Source organism: Chelonia mydas, chromosome 8 (assembly GCF_015237465.2).
Source record: "Chelonia mydas isolate rCheMyd1 chromosome 8, rCheMyd1.pri.v2, whole genome shotgun sequence".
Classification (NCBI taxonomy): Eukaryota; Metazoa; Chordata; order Testudines; family Cheloniidae; genus Chelonia; species Chelonia mydas.
Genome location: NC_057854.1, coordinates 8,621,919 through 8,633,001, shown reverse-complemented (window position 1 = coordinate 8,633,001; position 11,083 = coordinate 8,621,919). Strand labels below are relative to the sequence as shown.

General features: G+C 43.5%; 1 protein-coding gene across 1 annotated transcript in view; it reads right to left on the bottom strand.

Annotated features, from left to right (window-relative positions):
* Positions 1-1,748: 1,748 nt before the first annotated feature.
* The window catches only part of MAPK9 (mitogen-activated protein kinase 9), a 94,033-nt gene continuing 84,698 nt past the window's right edge, over positions 1,749-11,083 (bottom strand). Inside the window, exon 12 of the transcript XR_006292652.1 lies at positions 1,749-3,470. The gene's annotated coding sequence lies outside the window, so the exon portion shown is untranslated. The remainder of the gene's footprint in view (positions 3,471-11,083) is intronic.

Genomic DNA, 11,083 nt, shown 5'->3' with positions numbered 1-11,083 from the left:
TAAGTAATCTAGCTAGATATGCATTAGATTCTGTTTTGTTTAAATGGCTGAGAAAATAAGCTGTGCTGAATGGAATGTAGATTCCTGTTTTGGTGTCTTTTTGTAACTTAAGGTTTTGCCTAGAGGGATTCTCTATGTTTTGACTCTAATTACCCTGTAAGGTATTTACCATCCTGATTTTACAGAGGTGATTCTTTTACTTTTTCTTCTATTAAAATCCTTCTTTTAAGAATCTGATTGCTTTTTCATTGTTCTTAAGATCCAAGGGTTTGGGTCTGTGTTCACCTATGCAAATTGGTGAGGATTTTTATCAAGCCTTCCCCAGGAAAGGGGGTGTAAGGGATGGGAGGATTCTGGGGGGGAAAGATGTTTCCAAGCGGGCTCTTGCCCAATTATATACTTGTTAGACGTTTGGTGGTGGCAGCGATAAAGTCCAAGGGCAAAAGGTAAAATAGTTTGTACCTTGGGGAAGTTTTAACCTAAGCTGGTAAGAATAAGCTTAGGAGGGTTTTCATGCAGGTCCCCACATCTGCACCCTAGAGTTCAGAGTGGGGAAGGAACCTTGACAGTACACATGGCCTAAATTTAGTCAAACTAGAAAGTCATGTGGGTCAATAAATGCCGACCTAGCAAGACTGTGAGGGATAGAAGAGAAGAGTTGGTACAAAAAACGCCCCAAACAAACAAGGAGTTAAAGGGACTCCAAATCAATGTGAAATAGGAAATGCTGGTCTATATAAATCATTACCACCAACAATAGGCTAGAGAGAACATGGGTGGTATCTCAAGGGTTACAAGCTCAGAGGTGGCCTCTGTATATTTATGTCTGACTGCACACTGTGCTGAGGTTTTACCCTTTTCTCAACCTAGGATATCTGAAATCTCCTTCCAAGTCTCCAGTCGTTTGCACATGTGGGGAGGATACCTTCACAAAGAGCGGTCTTCCAAATGCAGTAGCAGGAGAGTGAAGAATGAATTTTAACTAGAGCTGGGCCCAAGTTGTGATCCGAGCTTTGGACACTTGGTGCTGTTCAGGTCCAAGGTTCTGGGTTCAGGCCCCATTTCTAAACAGAATTCTCTTCATTCATTTAATCTAGGTAAGGCCAAGCCAGTCACTAAAGATCCCTTATGTGAGTCCATGTCTGGTCCTCACCCAACTTCTCCCTGGCTACTGAGCAGGGAAGCCAAAGCTAGGGCAAGGTTGGGATGGTTTTCGTGCCATCACCTGTAGCAGTTTTAATATTTTTGGAAGCGTTCTCCTTTCACTGGCTTGCCCATTGAAAACAGCTGCTCATTTGTCTGCTTCCACCCCTTGGTGTGCCAAACCACTACAGAAACAAAAATGTGGCTTTAAAGAGAATTGTTTTTGGTGAGCACCACTGGGTGCCCTGGGATCCCTGCATTTGTGTCTCAAATCCCTGCCACATCCCTCTTGGCACCATCCCAGGGCATTGGCCACACGCAGCTGGCTGATTCTTGGCACCATCCACCTTCACAGCTTCAGTCCCATCACAATAGTCGTTAGCAGCGCTTTGTGTTGCTTCGCACCATCTGTTTTGGATTAACCTTTTTTAAAGGCTCCGCCTTCATTGGAATGGTGGGATTATGTTACCACTTCAGAGGCTGGGCTCTAGTATTTCAGAGCAACAGCCAGCTCCCATGCTGGCTGGATCCAGCCACAGGAGAAGCAGATACCTATGCCTGCTTATTAGAATTGTGCAAAGAAACAAAACTCATGGCTGGCAATATTGATATGTTGGTGACTTCATTTAATAGGCACCAGGTGGATAGTGAAAGGGAATTTAGACAGATTAATAAACCTCACAACGCCCCTCGCGATGTAGGTATTGCACCAATGTTCCAGTGAGGCCAGGGGGGCGAAGGGCTACACTGGGGCTGTGAATGCCATGTTTGGAGGAGGACTTCCTGAGCCCTAGTGGTAACAGAGGGCAGCATCATGACTGTGGAGGAATTTGTGCTCCCAGAGGTACCTGGGGAGCACACAGAGCAGCAGTCCAAGGTCATCTGCTCCCCACTATGCCCTCCTATGCCAGTCCTTGCTGCTGCATACTCTGACTCTGAGTTCCATGCTAATTAGGTTCAGCTGACTCCAACTGCTGAAGACCTTTTTAAACCCCGGGGGGGGTGGGGGGGGGGAGAAGAAGCTGCCAGTAGGCTAAGGGCAGCAAGACGCAGACCCCTTCCAGGAAGGAAGACGGCACTCCCTCCCTAGAAGGGAAGGAAAGCAAGTACAGGGGACTGATCAGGGAAAGGAATAACCGGACCCTGTACTACCTGTGAGGATCTGCCTTGCCCAAGCAGGTGTGTCCATGGCTAAAAGGGACTGAGACTGCTGAGGAGAACAAGGTACTTTGCCACAATACAAAAAGAAACCGAAAGATTCAGTATAATTAGTTCACGTGAATGTGCTCTCACTTCGGCTTCACTCAGTTGACTTCAGTGGGGAGTTATTCCTGATTTACACCAGTGTAACTGAGCACAGAGTCAAACCCATTGTGTCTTCACTACAGAGCTAACTCAGGCAATCAGCACTCAGGCTGGCCAAGTCCTACCTGAGTTACTGTGTCCTGACTGATGTGGCACTCACCTGTGGTGCTAGGACCACTGGGGGCACATCCCCATGGTTCTCTGGGCTACAGTAAGCTGAGCTGTTCTGTGATTCTTTCTCAGAACATGTCTTCCCTTCTGGATGCATGAGGGGAACTGTAGGAAGGCACTGGAGAGCTATCAGCCCTCAGAGTTAGCCAGCATCCTTATTGAAAAGTGCGTGAGTTACTCTCCCAAGTGAAAGTGGCATCTGAACTCTAGCCTATACCAGTAGCTGGGCCAGCTAGCCTGACTTGAAAGTACCACTAAACTCTTGTGAGAGACTTGAGTGTGTGGGCAGTAGCCAGGTGAGGAGCAATAGCCATGTAAGAGTCTGGATTAACTCTGCAGTGAAGATAGACCCTTATATTTCGTGAAGAGTTAATATTAAGTTTCTTTGGAAAGAGAATTAAGTTTGCGTGCAGGTGCACACAAGCATGCCCTTTCCATGGATGTGGTTGTGTGGTTTTAATCCAAAACCTGCCCAGTGTGTTCCACTCTTCATAAAATTGCAGAACACCATGCAGAGCACGGTGCCACTTTTTTCCTTCCTCCCCATTGTGCTCTCTAGTCTCCCGTGGACTCTAATGCAAGATGCCATAGGAGAGGACACAAACTTGACACTTATCCCTGAATAGAGCCAACTCTCCCCAATCATTAACTTTGCTCGAGCGTGCGCTTTCTCTCTAAAGACCTAACCTCATTTGCCTGGTAAGAAAATTCAAGTTAATCCTAGCGTACGCAGGTCATTCAGCTCCCCTTTTTGTGACAATTGGTGTAGTACAATTAACTGTTGCATTCAGAGTCATTCAATAAAATAAAATCCTTATCCATTTTCTTGCTGTACTCCAGCTGAGTTGTATCTAATAGACAAATGGAAGAAGAGAAGAACATTAATTACTATTGATTTAAACAAATGTGCTCACTTTATCAGATGGCAGTTATAAAGGGCTCCCTACACAGACACCACTGTCCTCACATTGAGTAAATGGCTGCCTACAGGTCAGAAGGCTTAACTCGAGGTTTAGCAGAAATGCTGATACGTGGGAACTTTTCACTCTTGTAGTCATAATAAAGATGTGGCTTGTCAACATGACCAAGAATTGACTCTTTCTGGCTAATGTCTATCTTGAGCGTGTGTTTTCAGTGGCTGCCAGATATTTAAGAATGAAAGGGACAGATTATTTTCCCCAAGTCCATGTGCAGAGAAGATCCCCCATGTGGCTGGAATTGGGCAGAAGTCACCTGGATCTATGGTATCAACTCATTTTGGACCCTGTGGAGCACCACAGCGGGTGCGGACTCAGGAAGGACATACGTTACTAGGGGTAGAAGAAACAATGTTATTAGAGGAAAGGGGCTCTCCAAAACTTAACTGGGGGTGAAGCTGCGATCAGGAGGTGGAGGTCAGTCCTGGTGTGAATACTGGTCTAAAGTGGGGCATTGCAGTAAAAATATTATTTGAAGGTAATTATTTCCCCAACCACCTCCATTTCTATAAATTGAGAGCTACCAGAATGGCTGTGTTAGTCATTCTTGTGTTCAACCTGTCAAAGAGAGGAAGCAGGTTGTCCATGACCATGCAGGGCACCCAAGCGGGTACGGCCATCTGCCAAGGAAGAGTTTTAAAAAAAGTTAATATTGACTTTCCCAGCTAAAAATAGGCATGTTCAGGGATATTTTGTGCAGTGCTTTTGGCAGAGAATGTTGCGTTTCACATGGAAAAGGGTGAATCAGCGCGTTGACAACATCGGCATAGCTGGTTCTAAATAATTAATGAAATGGCTCACCTGAAAATGCAAAGCTTGTGACACCTTGGAAATGGGTGTTTTATGAGCTGGGTTTTTTCCCCTCTCACTTTGTTTGGTATGTAAACCACATAAATCACTTCATCATCCAACAGCTACCATATTTTGGCTGATTTCCTGTAGGCAGCACCTGGTACCATTCATCGGCATATACTTTTGACTGAACTGAGCCCTGTGTTAGCAATTCATTTCCTCAAGGAGCAATTACTGGGGACGACTTTAAGACCTCATCTACACACAAAAGTTGTACCACTTCAGCTATATTTAGATTGTAAGCTCCTTGGGGCAGGGTCTATATTTTTGTTCAATGTTTGTACAGCACCTAATACAATAGGGTTCTGGTTCATGACTAGGGGTTACAACAAATAATAAGTAAATAACAACAACAGTTGCAGCGGTACAACCTCGCTAGTGTAGACAGTTATACTGGTATACATGTACTTATATTGATATAAGCATTCTTATACTGGAATACAACTAATTTTTCTACATTGTTATACCAGTCTAACTGTGTCCACACTAGGGCAAATCACAGTATAGTAAATAACACAAGGAAGATGCATAGCACTATATATCCTGCCACTGCTGTTGCCAGAGATTTTCCAGCCTGTTGCTATTTACTGTGCAGTTTTCTTCACTTTTGCACATGCAGACCCATGGTGCAGTGAATAGATATTTACAGTAAAATGAAAAGGAGACTCCCTGTCTTTCTGCTGGGGGGTGGACAGCAGAACTGGGAGTCTGTGCAAAATGCTATTATAAAGAGAGTAGCATACTGTGTGCACTCTCTCTCTCAGGGTGTCTCTGATTTGTTCTTTCTTTGCTTATTTAACCTGATTAAATAAATTCTTCAGCACATCTCCCCTTGTTTTCCACCCAGATCAAGTTCTGTTCTCAGCTATGCACATGCTATATAAATCCTACCACAGTCCTTAGGGCTTTGCAAACCTATCTTGTCTGTCCAGCATTCAGTGTAAGTTAGAGCAGCCTCAGGCTCAAGGCTGCTCTATAACCTTTGCTCTACTTCTCATGGGCCCCACAGGGTCTGGGGACAGGGTATGATAGAGCCCTTATATCAGAAATAATCCAGCTGGGGAGAAGGTTCCCTGCATAAGGTGGTGTTCTCAGGGATCCCTTTCCTCCTATGTGAATGCATAAAGGAGCAGTCACTGGGTAGTGATCGATCTATCGGGGATTGATTTGTCTCGTCTCATCTAGTCTGTATGCATCCGATGAAGTGAGCTGTAGCTCATGAAACCTTATGCTTTAATAAATTTGTTAGTCTCTAAGGTGCCACAAGTACTCCTTTTCTTTTTACGGATACAGACTAACACGGCTGCTACTCTGTAACCTTTGTTTGTAGGGTAACTTGTTCACTAGTCAACACTGAGGAGTAATCACATGGGCTGCTGAATTTCTCTCTTAAAAATTTAAAAGCATGTTACAGAAATATGAAAAATACCTTCAAATCCCTCACTTTTAGTTTTGTAAATTCAAAAAAAAAAAGTGTGTGTATACACTCTATGTACAAACTAGTTTGATCGTAAGCTGGGACCTCATAACTAGATTTCAGCCTGGAGTGAATTTTTATAGCTGCTGAATTATTCTCCTCCTCCCCCGCAAATAGGTTATTAGAATAGAAATCCTGAAATATTCATAACTGTAGCCAGGTTAAAAGGCCCTCTAAATACCATGGCCATGGTAAGCATCCATATTTTAAAGATAAGGTAAGGCCTCAACATTTCTGGCCCACACACTTGATTTACGTAGCTGCCCTGGATACTTATTTCTATTGTGTTGCTGAGATATGAGCCACACATCTTTAAATAGCCTGGTTAGTGTGTGATTCAGGCACAATTTATATCACCCAAGCATTGAAGCTCCTTCCAGATAAAGCCTGGATCCTTCTAAAAGAAAAATCCTGCTCCCTGATCACAATGAGGTGATTTACAGGGAGGCATGATTGCCAAGACTTTCAAAGCAGCTCTCCTGTCAGGGTGGAAGTGGCTAAATGAAGCATTTTAGAGGCTGAGGCATCAATTTTATATTTTAATAGAGGGGAAAAGTAAAGTAATTAACTCTACAGCTGTACTTGTGGGTTTTTTAAAGTTATTAATTCAAATGGGGGGGGGGCATGTAAAATGGATCGTTGGCAAATAAATCATTTTATTACTCACCACTGCATGCGGCACCAACCTCAAAAGCCTCTTTATAGTCTTCAGTGTACACTCTTCAAAGATTTAATAAATTAAATTAATCTTACAGCCTTACCATTACCCGCCCAGCTGTCATTCAAGAGCAGCTTAGCTCCCCATTTCCAAGAGCCCCGTTTTTGCAGAGTACAATTTTAAATGAAAATGTCCTTATAGACGATGATAGGAAGGATTTGTTCCAAAAGCAGGTTCCACGAAGGCACTAACCGCATATAAAATTGAGGAGCATTTAAATTCCATGCCAGGCTATCAAATTCTGCTCCCAGGCATGTGGGCTAGCCATTAGGAGAGGTTGCTAAGAGATGGGATTCTAAAGTTTCTGTCACTGGCTCAGACCTGGGGTAAGTCATTTACCCACTCTCTGCCATTCAGCCGTCTGTAAAATGACTATAATCACATTTACCTACCTCAAAGGGATATAATGAGGGTTGCTGTTTATGAAACACTTGGAGTCCCTCAGAAAAGAGGCAGCACTAGGAGAATAACGCATTTATTGCTTTGCTGGCTCTTCCAGCTTTTTTTAATTCATTATGGGTTGAACTGAAATTTTTGAAAACATTTTTAAAAACCATTTCAGTTTGGCCCAAAGCCAAACATTTCATCTTGATTCGGAGCTTTTTTTTTTTTAAAAAGAAGTATTTTTAATTTTTAAAAAACAAAATGTTGACGGCTGCTCTGTGGTGCCACTGGCATTTGCTCCAAAGGGTCACAACCGTGAATTGGATCCAGGAAGGCTTGTCAGTGTCTCTCTGTCCAGAGGTCTTGGAGGGAAAGGAGGTCTAGATAAGGCAGTAGTGGGAGAGGCAAGTAGAAGCAAGAAGGTTTTTTTTCCCCCAGTATAAGGACATAGAGCCAGATCCACAACTCATGTACACTGGCATAGCTCTGCTGACTTCAGTGGAGCGCCATTGATTCCCACCAGCTGAGGATCTGGTTTACAGAGAACAGGAAGCGATTCTTGTAACCATTTCAATGATTAGTGTTTTGTGAAGCTCACGTACAAGAAACTAGTGCCCTCGCCTGGCACCCAATAGCATGCTCTCCCTTAAAACTCCGGACTGAAATGTTCAAAGCTGTCTAAGAGCTGTGGATGCCCATGTTCCATTCATTTTAGAAGGAGATTTAAGAATGTTGTTATACAATAACAGCGTGAATGAGAATTGGGTATCCCACTCACCTTAGTGGCTTTGAAAGTCTCAGCCTTGCTGTGTTTATATGCCAGCTAAATGAATACATACAGTGACAAACCTTCATAGGATTAATTAGTACGTACAAAGGCGTACGTAATACATTACAAATACATTGATGTGCATAATGCAAGGCATTTTGTAATTAGGATACCCATTGCTGATACTCTGCTGTATGGTATTATAGATGTAAAATAATGAAATGAACAGTATACAGATTGCTAAAGCCCTCCAAAGGTTAATATTTTAATAGGGAATGATCCTCACAAGCCATTAACTGATTTTACCAGCCGTTTCCTTTGAAACATATGTGCTCCTCAAAACTGTAAAACTAATCAAGCTCTTAATTGTTAATTGAAACAGCCTTGATATTTGACGTACAAAATGCCCTTTAAATATGAACCTTTGCTCTATTACTGCTTTACCCAGATTTCTTGTATCTGCTATGCAAAAAGATGCTAATACATGCTAATAAGCTGGAGCCACTAAGAAAGGGCTTTAAAATGGAATGTTTTAATTTTGAAAAATCATGCACCTTCCACAGGCTAACAATTTAGCACAACAGATTTACATTAAGCTTAAGGGTTTTCCAGCATTTTAATTATATTGTTTTAGCAGCGGTTGGTGCTCAAAAATGTGATGGGTCCCACAAGACTTAAGAAAACAATAACAGCAAAGAAAAAAAACCCACTGGCAAGAGAGAGCTTGGGATTGTCCCCTAGTGTCTCAATGTTAAAGAAATGTCTGGAGGTGGGCAGGAAATAGTTCTCCCCATATCTAAGCTGAGAAGATCCCTCCAGATCCCTACACAAGATTACAGAAAAGCTTAAGAAAAGACTAACTCAAGGAATCCATTGCAGGTTTTACACTGGCAAATCCAAAGAGCTAATGGAAACTTGCAACCTTGTTGACATGAAATGAATTGTGAGTTCTCTGCGGCTTTTGGGAGTTGGCCTTTAGCTCTATCCTCACACTTGAATAGTTAGTTACTTTAATGCTGAGCCTCAGTATATTAATTCACAGAGGGCCAGCCGCTTGCATTCACTACCTTCTTAGAAGACTAGTTGTGAGGTCCAGCTGCCCCCTGTGCTGGGCCCCAGGTGTGGCTGTTGTTAAATCTTGCCGGGGTGGAGCATTCTAGGGTTTCTCTGGTTGTATGTGATCCAGACTGCATTGTGAGTGAGACACATGAGATTCAAGGTTCACTGAACCCAGCTCAGAGGAAACTGAACCCTGAAAGAAGCTCATCCAAGGAAGGGGAGACGGTTGGGAGAGGAGGGGGCAGTTGAGTTGGTACCAGGATCCAGGGAGAGTGTGCAAGACAGATCTGTGCACATGGAAGGAGTCAGCAGGAAGGGGAATTTGCAAAGGCATAACCAAGAGAATGAGGAAGAGAGCAGTGGTGAGAACTGAGCCATATTAATGAAGAGAAGGAAAAATGGGGATTTTGGCAGTGATGAAAATATGACAGCAGTGAAAGTGTTTAATGCTTCAGCATTTACTTGTATCAAGAAGAACCCCCAGAGACAACTGTTTCCAACCACACTAGGTTCTGCAAACTCTGGCTGTCTCAGTGTTGCTGGTGCTGCTCAAGTGCTGGAATGGATCACATACAGTGGTGCATCAGACTGGAGTCATGACCAATGTTCCCTCTAATTTTTGACAGGCCTTCAGCGCCAAAAATTTCTTCTGTGCAAATTGTTGTGCTTCTGTGCAAATGTTTGTGCACGCGGGGTTTCGGGATCTGTGTGCACGCGCACAGCTTAGAGGGAACAGTGGTCACGACCTCACCTCTACACTTCTCTACGCCACCCTCATGACCACTGCAAAGTAACTCTTAGCCTCAGCTACTTACACCCCACAGAACAGAAGGTTCTTTTCTACAGAGCTGGAATTGTAAAACCCTGCTGAGTTGCAGCTCCACTCCAAACACAATGGGAAATGCATGAGAGCAGGAGAAATTACACCTCTGTGTTCCCCATTTGCAAAATTCACACACTATGGGGTAAAAAATAGTTTAACAAAATCATTTCGTTGCACAACAAAACCTAGCAGCTTCCCTTGGCTTTGTTGAGGAGCAGCACTTGATTAATGCTGACTACAGAGGAGTTTATGTTCAGCTAGGCAGAGTCCTCCTAATGGTATGGCAGCTTGCGTGCTCCGAAACAGTTCTTAACTCTTAACAAGACAAAACTGTCTGGCCATTTATCACAATAACGTGAGCCCAGTTTCACTTTTTGCTTAGCAAGATCTACTACATTCCCCACATTTGACTTGGTTCTGAGCTCTGCCGCAGCCGGAGAGACAAAGGGACCATGAAGCCAACTTATGCAGCCCCCGGAGAATAGCAGACGGCTGATTTAGGTGGCTCTGCACTACCTTCCCTACCCTCCTTGCACAGGCCCAGCATAGGAACATGCCAGGGAAATGGCTGAAGGCAGGAGGAGGTGAGGTCCCACTGGTGGGAGCATAGAGCAGCCGTAGGGGCTGCTCTAACATATGCTGGAAGCTGCACTAGCTCCAAAACCAACTGTTCTTGCCCCTTCTGCACTGCTCCTGAGGAGTGCAGCCCAGAATCCAGCCCAGTGACCTGTTATAAAGCAATCAAAGATCTGAACGACTCCAGGGTTTAACCACATCCGGCAAAGGCAGCTGTCAAGAACAAACCGAGTAGAAATAAACAGACAACTGAGGTGAGCAGGGAAACGATTAAACAACTTCACGCAGCAAAGGTGGAGAATGTCACAGAACATTTAGTGCAGCACGCCGATTGCCATGATTTATTTCAGCCTGCAGACGTAAAAATAGGCTGATGGAGAAGCAAGTTTAATGGAGACACTGCTATGTTTTGACTGATTGCTCTGTTTACTGTATATTCAAAGGTAACTTACACCATGCTCTTAAGTTTTGGTGGCTACTGTCCCGTGAATATTATAATGATTTGGCATTTCACTATTGCAAATATAAACTGTGATATTTTCCCACCTAGCTTCTGCAGAACATTGACAGGAATGGGAAAGCACTCCGGGGTCATTAATCTGACAGCCGGAGTGCTTTCCCATTCCTGTCAATGTTCTGCAGAAGCTAGGTGGGAAAATATCACAGTTTATATTTGCAATAGTGAAGATTTAAAATAAAATACAGCTATAGTGAAGCAACACAATATCAGACACCTCCTCTATGAAGAGTCACTGCTGATGGAAGCAAAAATGCGAACATAAAACCAAACTGAATTCTGAGTTCTTAAGACACAAACCTGCAAACACGC